The 19570-nt window shown below is 47.0% G+C and overlaps 1 long non-coding RNA gene across 6 annotated transcripts in view; it reads left to right on the plus strand.

Moving 5' to 3' along the window:
- LOC135178539 (uncharacterized) overlaps positions 1-19570 on the plus strand; it is a 70738-nt gene that overhangs the window by 41811 nt on the left and 9357 nt on the right. Inside the window, exons 5-6 of one of the 6 annotated variants that reach the window (XR_010303598.1) lie at positions 3100-3169; positions 8590-9381. This is a non-coding gene — a long non-coding RNA (uncharacterized LOC135178539). The other 5 variants (XR_010303596.1, XR_010303599.1, XR_010303597.1 and 2 more) reach the window with 5 other exon arrangements.

A 19570-nucleotide genomic window follows, 5' to 3' on the forward strand; every position in this document is an offset into this window, starting at 1 on the left:
GGAGGTTCAGGTTAGATATCAGAGGAAACTTCTTCACTGAAAGCGTTCACAAAGACTGGAACAGGCTCCCCAGGAATGTGGTTGAACTCTCATCCCTGGAGGTGATTTTGAGGAATGTGGTTTAGCAGCAAACTTGATAGAGTTAGAGAACAGATGGACTCAGTCTTAAAGGGATTTTCCATCCTGAACAAGTCTATGGTTCCCTGAATGTCTTTGCTACCCAGAAGGTGAACATCCCAGCGTGATGGCCACAGCAGTGGTGAGACTGGCAGGCAGGAGTCTAAGAGTGCTTGTCCAGCTTGTGCACGGCTTGGCTGTGATCAGGACAAGGAGCCTTTGGTTGAAGCTACTGCAGAAATGGGAGCATACAATGCCAAACTGAGCTGAATGTGAAAGCTTAATGCTTTTTCTCAGCACTGAAACCCACCAGGAATATTTCACCTCACTGCTCTTCTAATCCACTGGGTGGAATGCAGGTGTGCAGGTTTCAGGCATTCTCACACCAAGCTAGAAGCAGGTGTGTATCTGTTGGAGGGTAGGAGAGCCCTGCAGGGGGACCTGGCCAGGCTGGATGGGTGGGTAGAGGCCAATGGGATGAGATTTCATGAGGCCAAGTACAGAGCTCTACACTTTGGCCACAACAACCCGAAGCAGCACTACAGGCAGGGGCCAGAGTGGCTGAGAGCAGCCAGGCAGAGAGGGACCCGGAGGTACTGGTACAGAAGAGCTGCAGATGAGGCAGCAGTGTGCCCAGGTGGGCAGCAGAGCCGATGGCATCCTGGGCTGGCTCAGGAGCAGTGTGGCCAGCAGGACAAGAGAGGTTCTTCTGCCTCTGTGCTCAGCACTGCTCAGGCCACACCTTGAGTGCTGTGTCCAGTTCTGGGCTACTCAAGAGAGATGTTAAGGATCTGGAAGGTGTCCAGAGAAGGGCAGCAAGGCTGGGGAGGGGCCTGGAGCACAGCCCTGTGAGGAGAGGCTGAGGGAGCTGGGGGTGTGCAGCCTGCAGAAGAGGAGGCTCAGGGCAGACTTCATTGCTGTCTACAACTACCTGATGGGAGGTTGTAGCAAGGTGGGGTTGGGCTCTTCTGCCAGGCAAGCAGCAATAGAACAATGGGGGACAGTCTCAAGCTGTGCCAGGGCAGGTCTAGGCTGGATGTTAGGAGGAAGTTGTTGTCAGAGAGAGTGATTGGCACTGGAATGGGCTGCCAGGGAGGTGGTGGAGTTGCCATCTCTGGAGGTGTTGAAGCCAAGCCTGGCTGGGGCACTTAGTGCCATGGTCTGGTTGATTGTCTAGGGCTGGGTGCTAGGTTGGGCTGGATGAGCTCGGAGCTCTCTTCCAGCCTGGCTGATACTATGATTCTCCTGTATTAGTCTGCTTTAAGTGAACAGAACTTTCTGCAGACCTTTGCCTCCTGTAAGATTGTGTCTGAGTGGGTCAGCAGAACAGCCAACATCAGTAGAGCAGCTTAGGTGTGTAGCAAGTGACTTCAGAAGGTCAGAAGGCAAAGCAGGGATTCCTGAGTTGTCTCTCTTCAGCTCTCAGTGTTTCTTGCAGGGAGAAAAGAAGATGGAAAATTATTCTGTTTCTCGAGCCATCAGCAGTGCCATGATTGGTGGTGGCTGAACTGGTTCATGTACAGAGCTTTATGAAAATGAGAGCTAAGCTATTTTAATTACAAAATATCCACTCTGTAATTAGCACCACTTACTGCAAAATGTGCTCACTGTATTTCAGATGTAATTGAAAGTCTGTAAAATTGAACTGTAATCATATAAATAATTTTTTTCCAGGATGAAAAGTGGGTTAAGATAAGCAAATTTCATGCCTTAAACATTGAGATAAATATTCCCTGGTGTATTAGAATATTGTGGTTTAGACTGTTAATCTTTTCATTGAATAATAAATAGGAGCTTCCCTTTATGCAATTAATGCAACCCATATTTTTTCAGTAGAGAAATGAAATGTTGAATCATACATAAAAAGCAGCTACGAGCATTTCATTACCAAACTTAATTCAGTCATTTCCACAGACTTATGGAAAATGTTATTCACCTCTTGGGGAAAACTTTTGGCAGTGAAATGTAGATTTGCCTGGCATATATTTTTGAATTGCTTCACTCTGGTTAGTTAGGGTCCCTTCTGGGGGGGGAAGGAGCTGTTATACACAGATTGGTTCAGGACAGTGGTGAGCTTTTAGCAGTATTTTGTGTCTTCAAAGCTTTGTTGCTACCATTATGTGAGGCATCATTAATCACCATTCCTGAAAGGCCATGGAGAGGTTAACCTGTATTCTCTACCATTTTAGTTTTCCTTCGGTTATAAAACCTGCAGCCTAGTGTCATTGTCTGGAATCTGCCTGAAAAAATGCCAGTTTCCCAAGCATTTCAGTGTTTCATACACCCAGGAGTTTGATTTCTTTGGCTGTTACTCTGTTTTCATGCAGCCATTGCTGTGACGGAACAGAAGGACGCCATTTGAAGAATGGTTTTGCTCTGATACCCAGTGAAGCTGTCACAGTGATATCTGCCCTCCTGTTGCATAGCTGCAGATAGGGTGTGCCCAGAGAAGGGCAGCAAGGCTGGTGAGAGGCCTGGAGCACAGCCCTGTGAGGAGAGGCTGAGGGAGCTGGGGGTGTGCAGCCTGCAGAAGAAGAGGCATAGGGCAGAGCTCATTGCTGTCTGCAACTACCTGAAAGGAGGCTGTAGCCAGGTGGGGTTGGGCTCTTCTGCCAGGCAAGCAGCACCAGAACAAAGGGACAGAGTCTCAAGCTGTGCCAGGGGAGGTCTAGGCTGGATGTTAGGAGGAAGTTGTTGTCAGAGAGAGTGATTGGCATTGGAATAGGCTGCCCAGGGAGGTGGTGGAGTGGCCGTGGCTGGAGGCGTTGAAGCCAAGCCTGGCTGGGGCACTTTAGTGCCATGGTCTGGTTGACTGGATAGGGCTGGGTGCTAGGTTGGAGCGGATGATCTTGGAGGTCTCTTCCAACCTGGCTGATACTATGAATTATTAAATTATTATTATGATAATTATTATTAATAATAAATAAATTCTGCTAGAATCCAAGAGAAAGAAGAAAACAAATATTGCTGTCCTGCCCTCAGGTTCTCTGCGGCTAAGAGAGACTTGCCAAAGACAGTTCTGTTACGCATCCCCAGTGCTGATTTGGCTTTGGTAAGCAGAGCCCTAAGAAGCAGTTGGATGTAATTCGTTCGTTCAAATGCTTTTAGTTGTTAATACTTTGGGAACTGACAGCTGGCATCCTTATGCAGTCTGGGAAATGATGGGCTTGGAATTATTACTCTAGGATACACGCATCAGAGCGATATAGATCCCTGCTGTAGTTTTGAATCCTAAAACAATTCAGCCTGGAAAAGACCTTTATGCACATCAAGTCCAACCACTGCCCCAGCACTAGCAAGTGCAAATCAGACTCCACTGCGGTACTTTCAATGTGTTTCCTTCTCAGACTCAGACCACAACTGACACCGCACTCTTCTTTCCTACACAGCCCTGCAGAAGGGCTGTTTAGGCAGAATCCTGAAAGCTGTGCTCCTCGGGACGAGATCCTCTGCCATAGGCAAGAGGAAAATTGCCTCGTGTGCACTCCTGGCAGAGCTGCAGGCAGTTTACACATTCTTAGTCAGACCTCTAGACTGTGTAGGCTTAGCGTAGGCTTTCCTCTACAAGGAGCTTGTTTTATTCTTTCACTTTCCATCTCTCTGTGTTTCAGATCCTCTGTGATATGCTTTGGCTGAAGTAGGCTCCTTATGGCTTTGGAGATATATGTCTTTGCTTTTTCGTTTTTATAAAGTAGCAAATCTTAAGTATGCTGCAAACCATTAGACCAAACTGTTACAGAACACCAAGGCATGAAACTTTCTCCATTTAGTTTTGCAACTTACTTGCTTGAAATGAATTCTTCTGTTCAGCTGTGAGCTTTTAAATGAACAAGAAATTGTTAGACATGTCTAAGTTTATGGTTTGGAGGGGGTTTGCCTGCTTTCCCCTTCCCTGTTGTGGGGACAAACTAGTGGTATCAAGCAGAACTTCTTAGATGCCACTTGCTCATCTGCTGAAGATGTTACAGTTCCCTCAAGCCCAACAGGGCAAAAAGAGGTGCCAGTTTGCTTTCTGGGTTTCATTCTCATTTCCAAAAAGCACAGACCGTGTGTCCAGAGAAAGGCAACAGAGCTGGTGAAGCGTCTGCAGAACAGGTCTGGTGAGAAGCATCTAAGGGACCTGGCTCTGTTTAGTCCAGAGAAAAGGAGGCTGAGGGGAGACCTAATTGCTCTCGGCAGCTCCCTGAAAGGAGGTTGGAGCCTGGTGGATGTTGGTCTCTTATCCTTAATAACAAGTGGTAGAACAAGAGGAAATGGCCTCAAGTTGCATCAGGAGAGGTTTAGGTTGGATATTAGGCAAAAATTCTATACTCAAAAGAGGGGTCAGGGGTTGGAACAGGCTGCCTGGGGAAGTGATGGAGTCACCACCGCTGGAGCCGTCCAAAAACCATGTGAACATGGCACTCTGGGACATGTTTTTGTGGGCATGGTGGTGTTAGGTCAGTGGTTGGATTTGATGATCTCTCAACCAAAAGAGTCCTACGATTCTGTCAGTACTCCTCTTGCTCTTTCCCTGCACTTTCTGACTGTTCGTCTGCTTCTGTTTGCACATTCGTAGCTCTTCATCAGCTTGTAGCCATGTCTTTTTCTTCACACCACAGTAAAAGCCTCCTCAAACACACTGGGCAGGCTTCTGTGTGTTGTTTCAGAGAGCAAGTCTTACTGCTTCTGGTAGTCCTGAGATTTCTAGAGAGATAAACTGCCTTTTGGAAGCACTCCGCGGAAAGGCTGTTCCTGTGCTGCGCAGTCTGGAGCAGCTCCACCCAGCTCCCTTCTCAGCAACTGCTTCTAAAAAGACAGCTTGGCTCTATCTGAGAGATGAAGTCAGGGGGGATCCTCAGTTTCTTTATCAGCAAAGGAATGATTAACTCAAGAAGTAATTGAATCACTAATGATTAAAGAAATAGAATTGTCAGGATTTGTCATACTGTTATGATAGAATTGTTTGGGCTGGAACAGACCTTTGGGAGCATCAGCTCCAACCATCAGCTCAACACTGCCATGTCCCTTAGCACTGAGTCTGCCCTTCTAAACTCCTCCAGAAATAGTGACTCCACCTCTGCCCCAGGCAGCCTGTTCCAGGGCTCCACAACCCTTTCACTGAGGAATCTTTACCTCACTTCAACCTAGAAAAAAATGGTGCCTTGCTTTTTCTTCAGTATCTCCTCTAAAGACAGCCCCACAAAGTGAGCTGTGATGCAAAGTCTGTGCTTTTGCCAACATCGATCTCCTACCAGAAGACTCAGCTCTTCAGATGAGGAATTAATTCCTGTTCCTGGCATCCAAACGTGACACAAAAGCTATGTAAACTGCATTCCTGCACACAGCCAAGACATTTCTGTTCTGTGAGATCGAAACCTGGGGCGTGTGAGGACGGAAGGAAGATTCAGGAAGGAAGTGCTCAGGCTTTCCTAACTGCTTACCTGAGGAGAAGCAAACTTGGTATCTAAGGAGTGGGAAGGAGGAAGTGGCCACTGTATTTAGAATCTGTCTTTCCAGGTTGATTCTGGTTTCTTAGCCAGTTAGCTCTGGAATGCTAGTCTCTCATCTTTTGGCTTGGCTTGGGGACAGCTCTGAGTGTGTGTGCCTGTGTGGGGGTGTGTGTATATGTGTATGTACATTTCTGTATGTATAGACTTAGGACTTGAAAAATATGAAGCCTCAATCCAAACCCCATTGGCGTGATTGTCTTTCGGCTTTGTATCCGTCGTTAGCTGCAGTGTGATCACAGCTCAGCTACTTCACTGGGCCCAGGCATGTGTTCAGAGCTGAAGTGTTTGCCTGAATAAGGGTGCCTTCCTGAATGAGAATGCAACGGGAATGTACTCCATGTGAACACCTTCCATGTCTTCTTCAGCGTCATACCAAAGCCAGAGCTGTTAATCTGTTCTCTGGAAAATAAATCTCTTCTTCCTGGAGAAGAGAAGGCTGCAGGGACATCTTAGGGCAGCCTTCCTGGTTTTAAAGGGAGCTACATCAGAGCTGGGGAGGGACTTGTTACAAAGGCATGGAGTGACAGGATGAGGAGTAATGGCTTCAAACTGGAAGAATCTCCATTTAGGTAAGATGTTAGGAGGAAATTCTTTCCCATGAGGGTGGTGAGGCACTGGAACAGGTTGTCCAGAGAATATATGGAGCTCCAAGCCTGGAGCAAGCTGTTCTGGTAGGAGCTGCCCCTGCCCATGGCACAGGGCTTGGAAGTAAATGATCTTTGATGCTCCTTCCAACCCAAATTGTCCTATAATTGATTCTGTGATAGATGACATTCAAGGCCTTCCAAATCCAATTACTTCAAAGTCAAAATGCACCTCCTGAACCTTTCAGAACTGCAGGAATTCCTTATGGCATCAGCTGAACAGAGAAGTAAGACAAGTTTAAGGAATTATAGAACCACAGAACTGTTGAGGTTGGAAGAGACCTTTGAGACCATTAAGTCCAGCTGCTCACCTAGAGCTCACAGTCTCTCCACTACTGCTCAGCCATTGCCACTAAACCACACTCAGCACCACATCCACACAGCTTTTTAAATCCCTCCAGGGATGATAACTCCACCACCTCCCTGGGCAGCCTGTTCCAGTTCCTGAGAACCCTTTCTGCAAAGACATGCTTCCTAATCTCCAACCCGAACCTCCCTTGGCACAAGGAGATACTGTGAGGCTTTGGTCTCTTTAACAACATCCACCATCATTATCTCTCTGACTTCTGGAAATTGCTGTAACAGATGTAGTAAAAAGAGAGACAATGGAAAAATAATGCTTCTAGTAATGTAGCAGTTTTCAATTTAATGTTTAAGAACCTTAAAATAGCCCACTCTCCTCTTTAGTAGCCCACCAAGCCAGCCAAGTAGCTCTGTCAGTATCTTGACAAAAACACAGATGTTAACTAGTTGCTCAGAGAGTAAAACTTCCTTCTGAGGAGCTACTCTTTCAAATCATAGAATGAGCCAGGTTGGAAGAGAGCTCCAAGATCATCCAGTCCAACCTAGCACCCAGCCCTAGACAATCAACCAGACCATGGCACTAAGTGCCCCAGCCAGGCTTTGCTTCAACACCTCCAGGGACAGCTACTCCACCACCTCCCTGGGCAGCCCATTCCAGTGCCAATCACTCTCTCTGCCAACAACTTCCTCCTAACATCCAGCCTAGACCTCCCCTGGCACAGCTTGAGACTCTGTCCCTTTGTTCTGGTGCTGCTTGCTTGGAGCAACTCCACCTGGTTACAGCCTCCCTTCAGGTAGTTGCAGGCAGCAATGAGCTCACCTCTGAGCCTCCTCTTCTGCAGACTGCACACCCCCAGCTCCCTTAGCCTCTCCTCACAGGGCTATGCTCCAGGCCCAGTAGTAAGGATCTCACCCATGGCACTCAGTGGGTGGAGTAGATGGCCTCCTTGAGAAGACCCCTTAGTGAAATCAACGCAGAGTGGTTTGGCTTCTATGAGACCTTAAAGGTCATCTAGTTCTAACCCCAAGGCAGGGACACCTTCCACTAGACTGGCCTGCTCAAGACCTCCAGAGGAAATCTTGAGGATTCACCTCCTTAGGTGAACCTTAGGCTTTTGGAAGCCCTTGCAGGAGTGACAAGCAGCTACATGATGGATTGCATTTTTTGCCACGATGTGCAAGGCTTTGGCAGTCATTAATTCCATTACTGCTTCTGCTGCTTGTTTTCCACTGCACTACTTGTTGCTGTTTTTATTTATACTCTGCTGCTTTCCCTGGAGTGCAAGGTTATCCCCAGACCATCCAGCACCCCTGCACACCCATTCCTCGTGGAGACAGTGGGGACAGCGTCCGATGTTCATCGGGCAGGGCTTGCTCTGGAGCCTGCTGAGTCAGGAGAGAGGTCTGAGTGGAGCTCTGTGTATTTTGGGTCAAGTAGATGATCCTGACATTTCACCCTGACAAGGCCTGGTCCGCTGGACTTTATGAGTTCCAAGGTCTCTTCCAAACTCACCAGCTCTGTGTTTCTGTGGTCCTGATGTGTGTCACTATCTGTGAACACAGAAATTTAAGGTAGTGGAGACTTTTTAGAATGGGGCATAGTGTTGAAATATATCTGACTCTTCTTTTATTTATATGAATGTAATTTATTGTGCCTGCAGCAACCTGAGGACATGCTGGAAAATTAGATGATTCATTTCAAGTTTTTTATCCTAGTGAGCAAAACTTTAATCAGTCAGTTTTCTAATCCCAGCACTGCTACTGGCACACTCTGTAAACTTGGCAAGGTCACAGAAGGACTCTCTCGTAGGCACAGTGTTACACCTCTGCTAAATTGCTGCTGCATTTGGTGGAGTTTACCTACCTTGGAGGGGTTTTAAAGAAACAGAACTGGGGAAGGACTCTTAGGGTGAGCTGGGCTAAAGGGAATCCAATTTGTGAGGAATATGAGCTTGTTCTGGAGCTATCGTTGCTTTGCTATGCACATGTATTTACAGGTTCACCTTAAAAAAAAACCCTCTAACCCATCACAGGTGAATAAACCCCCTAATAATAGACGAGCTGCTGTCTTCGCTCTTCCTAGTCTGTCACCACTGTAAGCAGTGGGAGTCGTGCCACGCAGAGAAGAGGAGCCCTATGAGCACTGCACTGTACCTCAGATCTTGCTGTTGGAAGATGCTGCTTTTGATGATCTGCCTGCTAATTCAGAAATACAAAGTAGTCCAGAACCTCAAAAATGGGTTTTGTCAGAGGTGTGCTTATGAAGATACTCCAATTGCCTGAATTATCAGGTAGAAAGACTGGAGTAAAATCTTCAGAAGCATCCAATCTCTTAATTTGAAAGGGAACAAAGAAGTCTAACATCTGTTGAAAGAAGATAGAATGAGGCTCCAAAACACATGAGTGACTTCTGAAAATGGGACATCGACTCCTGAGGGATGTTAAAATGTTTCATCCCCAGACGAAAATGCCAAACACATGCTCTTCAGAACCATGGCCTGACACAGGCAGCAAGTGGGGCACCCTACCTGCTGCAGTGTTCAGAGTAAGGGCTCAACTGTGTTAAGTATGACCTCCCCCTCCCCCCCAGCTATCAGAACACAGGTTAACTACCACGTTAAAACCAAACCCACCCCAAAGCAGCCAGAGGACATTGTTAGCAAATGATAGAAGAAAGGAGGAGCTATAAAGCAGAAGAGGTATAAAAGAAAATTAATTTTACAAAGGCTTAATGATCTTAATGTCTTCTCCAGCCAGGCTGTTCCAGAATCTGTGACTCGGAACTGTTTAGTGGGGCAGCAGCTCCAGAACCATCTGACCTTATCCGCTTGGACTTTCTGCAGCCTAAGGAGTTTGCTCTGTCCCGTGCTGAGCAGAAGACCAAGTGCTGCAGCGCTGTCACAACGTGCACCTTTACCAAGCCTGCCGAAGACTTTGCTCGCCTTAGTCTCAGGCTTGCTGGAGTTGCCTGCTCTACCAGGCCATTCATGACTTCTCCTTGGCAATCTATTTACTCCCCAGGTGGGCTCATGGAGGTTTCTTTGTTGGCTGAATTTTGGGAGTATTTTTCAGTAATGCTCAGGACCTTGTTGAACAGGATGGGCACAGAAGGTTAACAGTGGTATTAGGAAAAAAATTCTTCACAGACAGGGTTCTCAGGCACTGGAACAGGCTGCCTGGGGAGGTGATGGAGTTATCATCTCTGGAGGGATTGAAAAGCTGTGTGGATATGGTGCTGAGAGATATGGTTTAGTGGCAGTGGTTTAGCAATAGATGCTTATGCTTCACATAAGCAGCTGGACTTGATGGTCTGAAAGGTCTCTTCCAGCCACACCAGTTCTATCACTGTCTGATAGACCATCCTGTATATGCTTGCCAAGCAGCTAGCAGTGGTGCTCAGCAGATTCCCAGAACAACCCCTTCCTGTGCTTCTTCTTGCCTGTATGTACCCAGCTGCAAATGTAGTGGTTTATTTCTCCAGTGGAGAGTGCCCTTGGTAGATAACTACATAGAAAAGCTCCTTCTTTTTCCTATTCCATTGTTTTATTGATAGCCCTTGTGAAGTGAAGGCACCTTTGAATATATCCATGAATAAAAATTATTTTCTCTCAACATAAATGGGAGGAGAAAGAGGAATTAAAGGAGTGTCTCCCCAAAAATCTGCTTTTCCTTTCATCCTCCATCTTGTGAGCCTTCCAAAATAACTTCCCAATGTATTGTGAGCAGCAGTATCTTTAATGACAGCACTCCAAGGTTATTCCTTGCTCTTTAATAATCGATAGGAATCCAGGAAGGAGCACAGTTAGAGTGAGTTTAATCTGGGTTAAAATAACAGTTTGGAGGTTATAGCAGTGCGGTGAATTTCCAAAGCATTGCAGACTTCTTTCTCTGAGACATGCCAGGAAAACAAAGCCTTGCTTACCCCATCTGCCGAGACTACAACCCTCCTCTGACTAAACCCTGAGACTTAACACTGTTGTTTCCAAGAATCAGCTCAGGAACTGCCCAGTTCTCTTTACCAACATTCTTGCTTTCATTCTTTTACTCCTATCCCCACAGCGCCAACGTGAGCGGCAGCTAACTGCAGTCACAACCACACAAGTCACTCTGAGAACTGGAATCGTGGAACAGTTTGGGTTGGGACCCCTTCCACTAGATCAGGCTGCTGAAAGTCTCATCCAGTCTGCCCCTGAACACCTCCAGGGAATGAAATCCTCAATTTATTTCCTATTATCACAAAGCAATTTTTAGGCTGTAATGGCTTTAAGCACATCTAATAAGAACATCTAATTTAGATGTTCAAGAGTCTACCATTAAAAAGGTCCCGACCCAAAAGCCAGTGCTGATTCAAATAGCTAATTTTGGCTTTGAAGTGTTTAAAAACACCTTTTGAAGTGATGTTTTGCACGTGGTGAGGATTTAGCTTACAATGCAAACTTGTAGAGGCTGAGAAAAGAGAAAAATTTGCTTTGTTCTAGTTTTTGTAAAGCAGATGCTTGGATTTACCCTGTGCTTCTCCTAGACCCACTGGCATCGTTGAATTTCAGATCACACAGGAAGGCACAGAGGAGTAAATTCTGTTCTGGTGCAGAGAGCAGATATAATCTGATTAACCTATGCTGAGTATTAGAAAAGACAAATTATTTTGGGTTTTGGGGGAGGGATGTTCAGGAGAAGACCATCAGCATTGTTCTTTTTGGTGTTCTGCAGAACTGTTACAACATTGATGCTAGACAGATCTGCGTTTGTTTGTTTGTTTAGTTTCAGGCTGTTTTGGTAAATCTCAGGGTTGATACTCTGCATTTATCTCCCAATCCCCTCCCACTCAACAGGCTTTGCTAGCTTATCTGTAACCTTTCTGCTCTGTCCTTCAAACCCAAAGTGAAAGGCATCTGCTTTCCCCTGAGCTATTCCACCTCTTTCTTTCTTTGCATGAGCATCTACCAAAAACTTTCCTGCCTGACAGCACTGTTGGCAAGCCTCCTTGTGCCCCATCCTGCCTGGAGCAGTCCTACCACCAAGCCCCTTCTAAACCTGACTTGGATACCTGGACACCTCATCACTGTCAATCTAAAGAGCAGTTAGATGGCCTGGCCACAGTCTGTCCCCAAGAATTTAGATACTGGCTGTTGCCTGATGGTTTGCCAAGCAGTCAGCATTCCCCATCAGGCACTTGGGTGTAGCTGTGGTCTATGATCATGAGACCTAGCACATGTTTATCTCCTTCAGCCTGATTCTTACTACTCACTGTTGAAAATGTATCCCTTTGCTCTGTTTCCTGTCCCAGCTGCCACACAGACAGCCTAATTCTGCCCCAGACCTCATTGCTTGACAGCTCCATCTTGCAGGATCTCGTCACCCTTAGCTGAGTCATCCCTTTGCCAGCATCTTCTTTAGCTTGAATTAGCTTTATAGTGGCCTGAGCAGCTGTAGTGTAAGCAGCAGCTGAGAGCCTGGTCTACTACTGCTCTGTGGAAGCTCACTACAAGTGATACGACTGAAAAGAGATCTAGATCTGCAGTAAAAGCTGCTGAGGCAAAGCTGGAGTCTTAATGTCTGGGAGACTTGGGGAACATACTCAGTTCCATCTCTTTCAGTCCAAGGGCACTGAGAAGTCTCTGACAAAGATTTGACTCTTGTGCAGGAAGATGCTCACCTGACCTGGGTTTTCCTTGAGGAACAGAAGCAGTAGGAAAAAGATGTTTGCCATAATTGCTTCTCAGGCCCTTCACAGACTTAACTGGGCTCTGAATTATGGCAGTCACTAAAGATTTTCTTAATCTCCTGCACTTAGTAGTCCCCAGGTAGGCTGCTGCTAGCAGCAAAGTGATCTGTCTGCTCTGATCTTCTTTTTTTTCTCTCTGCACTCCCTAATCTTGGTATAAGGAAAGTAAGACTATGAAAAGCCAACGGATTCTAAAAGACTCAGGCATCAAGAACGAGCTAACATCCCTCTGCCTTCCAGTGCCTTCTGTTTAGGTCTTTTTCACGTTTCAGAATCCAGAATTTCATGCAAGCAGCTGAAAAAGAACTGACTTCAGCTACTATCAATAGGATACTGCTGCCTCCATGAATGAGAGTGTTTAGACTATATCCACAGTCTGTTTTTTGCAAATACTGTATAAAAAAGAGCCAGAAAAAGGCTCTGAAAAGCCTTATTTGATTGTTCTTTAGGATTAAGTTGCAGCATGACAACTTGCTTTAAAGCGACTCAGCGACAGCCTATAGCTGTCCACCCCCAGATCAGATCAGGCTGGGAGCTAGCTCTCAATTGCAGTTTGTGCTTTGGTCCTCCATTCATTACCAGGAGGAAGCAATCTGTTACAGTCTGCTCAGCACAGGATTGCTTCTCCTTCCTAGCTGGTCTGGATCTGCTGGCCAGCAAGGCTGGATAGTGCTCTCAGGTGGTTGTTGTTCTCTTGTCCTTGGTCTCAACCGACAGTCTTGTTGAGTCTGAAGAAGAGGAGGCTCCCAGGTGACCTCCTTGTGGCTTTCCAGTATCTGAAGGGGGCCTACAAAAAAGCTGGGGAGGGACTTTTTAGACTCACAGAGAGTGACAGGACTAGGAGGAAACAGAGCAAAGCTGGAGGTGGAGAGATTCAGACTGGACATGAGGAGGAAGTTGTTGAGCAGGAGAGTGGTGAGAGGCTGGAATGGGTTGCCCAGGGAGGTGGTTGAGGCCCCATAGCTGGAGGTGTTTGAGGCCAGGCTGGCTGAGGCTGTGTGCAGCCTGCTCTAGGGTAGGGTGTCCCTAGGCATGGCAGGGGGGTTGGAACTGGCTGATCTTTGTGGTCCCTTCCAACCCTGACTGATTCTATGATTCTGTGACATAGAAAATGGCCTCTGGCTGCAGCAGATAAGGTTTAAGTTGGATGTCAGGCAAAAAATTCTTTGCTGCATGAGTGGTCAGGCATTGGAATAGGCTGCCTAGGGAAGCGGTGGGGTCTCCGTCCCTGGAGGTGTTCAACACACACATGCATGTGGCACTCTGGGACATAAGATGTAAGGGCCGTGATGGTAGGTTGATGGTTTAGATTTAATCCCAGAGGTCTTTCCCATCTCTTTTCCAACCTTCACAATTCTGTGATCCTGTATCCTGCTCCTGTGGCTCCTGCTGCGCGCATCACGTGCGTGATGAAAAGCAGGAACCTCTGCCCTCTGAGAGGGCCTGGGACAAAAAAATGTGAGGCCATAACTGCCTTTTTTAAAGCATGCAGTTGGTTTGGCTTGGGATCTGTTAGCCAGAAACATACTTTGGTTCTTGGAGCTGGTGGCCACAGCTGTGAATGTCCTGTGTGAATGCAGACAGATTAGATTGCTCTGCTGGGGCCAGGAATAATAGTGGTGACAGCACATCTGAAAGCAAAGTAACTGTGGGGGTTTATTGGTGCTACCAGTACATTTGTATTACATATGGGGACCAGAACACCCCTCTCATGAAGAAAGGCTGAGAGGCTTGGGGCTTTTCAGCCTGGAGAAGACTGAGGGGAAATCTTATCAGTGCTTACAAATACTTTAAGGGTGGCTGTCAGGAGGATGGGGCTGGGCTACCTCCTCAGTGGTTCCCAGTGGCAGGACAAAGGGTGACAGGAACAAACTTGAATATAGGAGGTTCCATCTGATTCTGAGGAGAAACCTCTTTATGCTGGAGGTGGTGGAGTACTGGAATGGGCTGCACAGAAAGGTGATTGAATCTTCATCTCTGGAGAGATTCCAAGCTTGCCTGGATACCATCCTGTGAAACCTGCTCCAGGTGACCCTGCTCTGGCAGGGGTTTTGGACTAGATGACCTCCAGAGATCTCTTCCAACCCCTGTAACTCTGTGGTAGGTAGAGAAAGCTGAAGCTGAACATCAGCCCAGCTATGGGATAATGTTGGTTACATGTCTGTAGGAAAAAGCCTTCCAATTGTGTCCTCACAGTATCTGCAGAAATGTTGATCTCAAAGCAAAGAGTTTTTAAGCCCTGCCATTTAGTGCTCTTAAAGCCTTTAATTCCATGCAATTACACAAATACTACTTCACTTTTTCCAGACCCACTGAAGGAACACAAGCTGCAGGCTATCCCTCTTCTTGTGTTAAGCTTTAGTCTTTCCTTAGTCTAAGTGGATGTGGTGGTTTGGGTGTTACCCACGTGCCCCCCCACTCTATAAAATCACCCAGACTTGGTTCAGCAGCTCTGGAAATGGACTGAAGCTTTTATATCCACAGCTTAGCACAACAGACAAGCAGATATTTGCAAAATATACAGAAATAGACAAGGTAAAAGGTAATCCAGAAACACAGCAGCCTTCCCAGGAACCAGAGTCCCCAGGAGGGGCTCTCAGCTGCCCTCCCACCTTCCCCCTTCCCCTCAACCTTACCCAAAATCTTGCCTTATGTTCAAGGTAGTATGGAGGGTTGGCCAGGGGGGCACGGAAGCAGCAGGGTTACTCACAAAGACGGCAGATTAGGTTAGAGAGAGAAGTGCAGCCCACAAAGCCCAGAGAGCAACTCTATTGTCTGTGTTTGTGTTCTTCTACATCTCAGCAAGGCTGTGAGTGCAGTAGACATCACCATTGTTTCCCTTTCACAGCCTATAACCCAGTTCTTCTCACCAAAACGTTCTAGCTAGCTTCAAACTAGCACAGTGGATGCAATGATTAAGAGCTAGAGGATGAACAGCGAGAGAAGATGGCTAAGAATACGCAAGAAAAAGAGGCCTCCTAATGATTTATTCACTGAGTACTGCCAAATTCCTCAAACCACGTCCAAGCAAGATGCATACCTAAGCCTTCAGTGCAAACAGAACAAGTATTTGATTCAAAATGTCAGGATTAATTCTGAAGTGGTTTTCAGCAAATGCCATGTACCCAGCTGTCGTACGGAGTAAGAGGACCAGAGCTGTGCCCAAGGCTTCTGGGAGCAAACCCTGACTAGTTCTGTAAATGGTTGTGCAGCTTTGGTTGTATTCCTGTGAGCCCAGGCTGCCTGGGACATGGTGAATGTTGTCATTCTTCTTGCAGGAGAGGCTTGCTATCTGCATGGCTCTCTTCATGCCTTATCCCTGGTAACAAGCCATAGGGGAAGTGCAAATGGCCTCAAGGTTCACCAGAGAAGGTTTAGGTTGGACATTAGAGGAACCTTCTTCCCTGAAAGGATTCAGTGATTCTCTTCTGGGTGACCCTGCTTTAGCAGTGGGCTTGGACTAGATGATTTCCAGAGGTCCCTTCCAGCCTCCACCATTCTGTGAAGTGAGGAGAAGCTGAGAGGAAATGGATGGGTTTAAAGTAAACTGTGGAGGAGCCCTGATGCTGTTCTTCTTCTCTTGCAGCCCTGCGGCCTGCAAGAGCCTAAGGGGCTTGCAGGTTGACCTAGGACCTGTCTCATTACTCCTCATCTCCACAGAAGTGTGAACTCTTTCAGAGAGAACTTTAAGCCTGTGTTTTTCTTTAGCTTCTGCTATAATTTATTCCTCATATAAAAGCAATTGAATGCAGGCTCTTTTCCTTGCAATGAGCTAGATAGCTAAAGATGTGAGTTAAATCAAGGGTCTAGCTTATCTCTACCAGCCAAAAGCAACCTGAGCCAAAGGAGCTGATGACAAATGTGTGAGAAACCAAACATACTTGATGATAGGGAAATAATGCCATAAACCTTGCATTGACTTGGTTCATCCTTATTCATGAACAGGGATGAGTCACAACCAGCACTGGTTTGAACTTAGTTCAGCTTTTTCATTCTCTTGCCCACCTCTATTTCTGTCATGTGGGATAATGACTTCCTATCAGAATACAAGGAGGCAAGTTGGAGTTTTTGTCTAGCAGGCTGTTTTGGCTTGGTTTCCTCTAGAGGGAAGGGCTTTGGGGTTGTTTTGTTTGTTTAAAGGTGCAGATGCTCACCCCAGAGAGATGAAATTCCCTTAAGCAGCTGAAAACACAGCACTGGAATGGAAAAGCATTGACAAATTTTGATGAAAGGGCTGATAGCAGTGCTCTTGTTGCCCATTCATGCAGAGAGCGTGGCTGAAGGAAGGCTGAACACATTAGCAGCACTCTGGGCCCCTCAATTCAAGAGAGATGTTGAGGAGCTGGAAGGTGTCCAGAGAAGGGCAACCAAGCTGGGGAGGGGCCTGGAGCACAGCCCTGTGGGGAGAGGCTGAGGGAGCTGGGGGTGTGCAGCCTGCAGAAGAGGAGGCTCAGGGCAGACCTTATTGCTGTCTGCAGCTCCCTGAAGGGAGGCTGTAGCCAGGTGGGGTTGGGCTCTTCTGCCAGGCAAGCAGCAACAGAAGGAAGGGGACACAGTCTCAAGTTGTGCCAGGAGAGGTCTAGGCTGGATGTTGTTAGGAAGTTCTTGCCAGAAAGTGTGATTGGCATTGGAATGGGCTGCCCAGGGAGGTGGTGGAGTTGCCATCCCTGGAGGTGTTGAAGTCAAGCCTGGGTGGGGCACTTAGTGCCGTGGTCTGGTTGATTGTCTAGGGCTGGGTGCTAGGTTGGGCTGTCTGAGCTTGGAGGTCTCTTCCAACCTGGTTGATTCTGTGATTGTACCTGAGGAACATTAACTTCTACCATGAAAGTCAGCTTTCCTCCCATGGCTTAGCAGATAATGCTAGCAAGAGATCTGTGTTCTGAATTAAAGAGTTGGTGAAACAGAGGGCAGAAATTGGAAGGCCAGGTGTTGGATGGTTTGCTTTGGCTGAAAGTCTGATCTTCAGAGCTGAAGGAGATGTGGGCTTCAGTATTTTGCTTGGGCTCACCACTAAATTGGGGTTACAGAATCACACTCCTTGGGCTCAGTCAGCGTGAGAACATCTGCACCCCCTTTATTCCTCTGTAAAGGGACATTGGATAGTTGCTGCTTCAGCAGAATCATAAATCTAGCTTTAATTCCCTTTTATGTCACCATTTTAGGTGATCTGTAGTCAGTCACACCTGGCTAGAATGGAAAAAATCAAGGCTGGGATTCAATTTGAGTCCTCAATATAAATGGGTTTTTAAGAAACAATCAAATTACTCCTGTCTGCTTCAGGCACATTTACCTAATTTTTTCTTATTGTGCAGGAGAAATGGGCACTTTTCCTGTCAAAAAGAAGAGATAGTGTCCGTTGGAAAGATGTCATCCTTCTCAGATTCCAGTCTCACTGCTTCTCAATTATGTGCTCCTAAAATTGTGGGGCTGGTGGTAATTAACACTGCTGCAAGTATCATTTCCAAGCACCCAGCGCAATTTATGGGTCTTACATTGTACCATGGCTCACTCCCATCTTTGCAACAGGACACTCTGCACCTGACAGCTTTCCTTGCTTGCTTTGTCACAGTTCATAGAATCATAGAATCAACCAGGTTGGAAGAGACCTCCAAGATCATCCAGTCCAACCTATCACCCAGCCCCATCCAGTCAACTAGACCATAGCTCTAAGTGCCTCATCCAGGCTTTTCTTGAAGACCTCCAGGGACGGTGCCTCCACCACCTCCCTGGGCAGCCCATTCCAATGCCAATCACTCTCTCTGTGAAGAACTTCCTCCTAACATCCAGCCTATACCTACCCCGGCACAACTTGAGACTGTTCACGCTCAAACACCTATCAGAAAAGCCAAACTTGTCTAATAACATGAAGGCAGACAACTTTCTTGGGCAAGGGGCAGTGGCGTCTAACTGAAGGAAGCTGATTGAGGTTGCACATTAGGAAGCAATTCTTCCCCACGAGGGTGCTGAGGCACTGGAGCAGGCTGCCTGGAGAAGCTGTGGAGTCAGCAAGCCTGGTGGCGATTAAAGCCAGGTTGGATGGGCCTTGAGCAAGCTGGGCTAGTAGGAGGTATCCCTGTGCATGGCAGGGACTTTTAAGGTCCCTTGGAAGACAGCTCAGTCTAGGATTCTGATGTGTGGTTTTCCTGAGGAAGCCAGCAAGGCATTTCGTACAGGACAGTGTTAGCTGGAGTAAGGTCTGCAGCAGGGAGTCAGAAGAACTGCAAGCAAACAGTGCATTTTCAAATGCAGCCTGGATCAGCACATAGAAATGGTGAGGAGATTTCACTTGCTAAGACAGGAAAACAATTTGACCTGTTAGAAAGATATTCACAGTAGAGATTGTTCAGGCCCTCTGATGCTTTGCTGATACAATCAGAAGCCATTTAGAGCAAAAACCAATCTCTTTAATGGTTGGACTCAATCTTAAAGGTCTTTTCCAGCTGAAATGATTCTACGATTCCATGATAAATTAGAGCTGGCTTTTGAACGCGCTGAAAAACTGCAGCGGGGCTGAACCAGCCTTTTGCTTTCCCAAGGCAAGCCACCGTTGTTCACGCTGCAGCCTGTGTTATTTCTGGTGTTTCCTCTGCCCCAAAGGTATTTCTTCCTCGTCTTGTATTTTTGTGTTAGGCTTAGACAGAAAAACTTCAACTGAATGGAGCAGGGGTAGTTTGGGATTGCAGCTTTGTGTGTGCTTCTAAAGGGGGTTGTAGGCAATCTTTATGAGTGCTGCTGTATTTTTAGTAGTCCTCTAACTTGCCTATTAAGCATGGGGCTGAACAATTGTGATTGCTGCACAAATACCCGGGTCCTGCAGCAGCACCATTCATGCCAGTGAGGAGCTGCTGGGAAAGCACGTTGGGAAAATCACCCATGGCGACAAGAGGTGGGGGAGAAGGCAAAGAAACTGCAGCTCAGGGGGCTTTGTCTGAAGGAGCATGATTCACTTGGGTACATGCAAGATTATTTTCTCTGTTGTTTGCATTTTCACAACAGTGAAATGGGCTGATGGATGTGCCACGTGGGCAGGAAGGCAGTTTATAGGAGTGAAGAAAGGCCATGAGACAGGGTGCTGCTGGGAGGCTGGAAATGAGCCTCAAGTTGTGGCAGGGTAGGTTCGGGTTGGATGTTAGGAGGAAGTTGTTGGCAGAGAGAGTGATTGGCATTGGAATGGGCTGCCCAGGGAGGTGGTGGAGTCGCTGTACCTGGAGGTGTTGAAGCCAAGCCTGGCTGGGGCACTTAGTGCCATGGTCTGGTTGATTGTCTAGGGCTGGGTGCTAGGTTGGGCT

Source organism: Pogoniulus pusillus, chromosome 10 (assembly GCF_015220805.1).
Source record: "Pogoniulus pusillus isolate bPogPus1 chromosome 10, bPogPus1.pri, whole genome shotgun sequence".
Lineage (NCBI taxonomy): Eukaryota > Metazoa > Chordata > Aves > Piciformes > Lybiidae > Pogoniulus > Pogoniulus pusillus.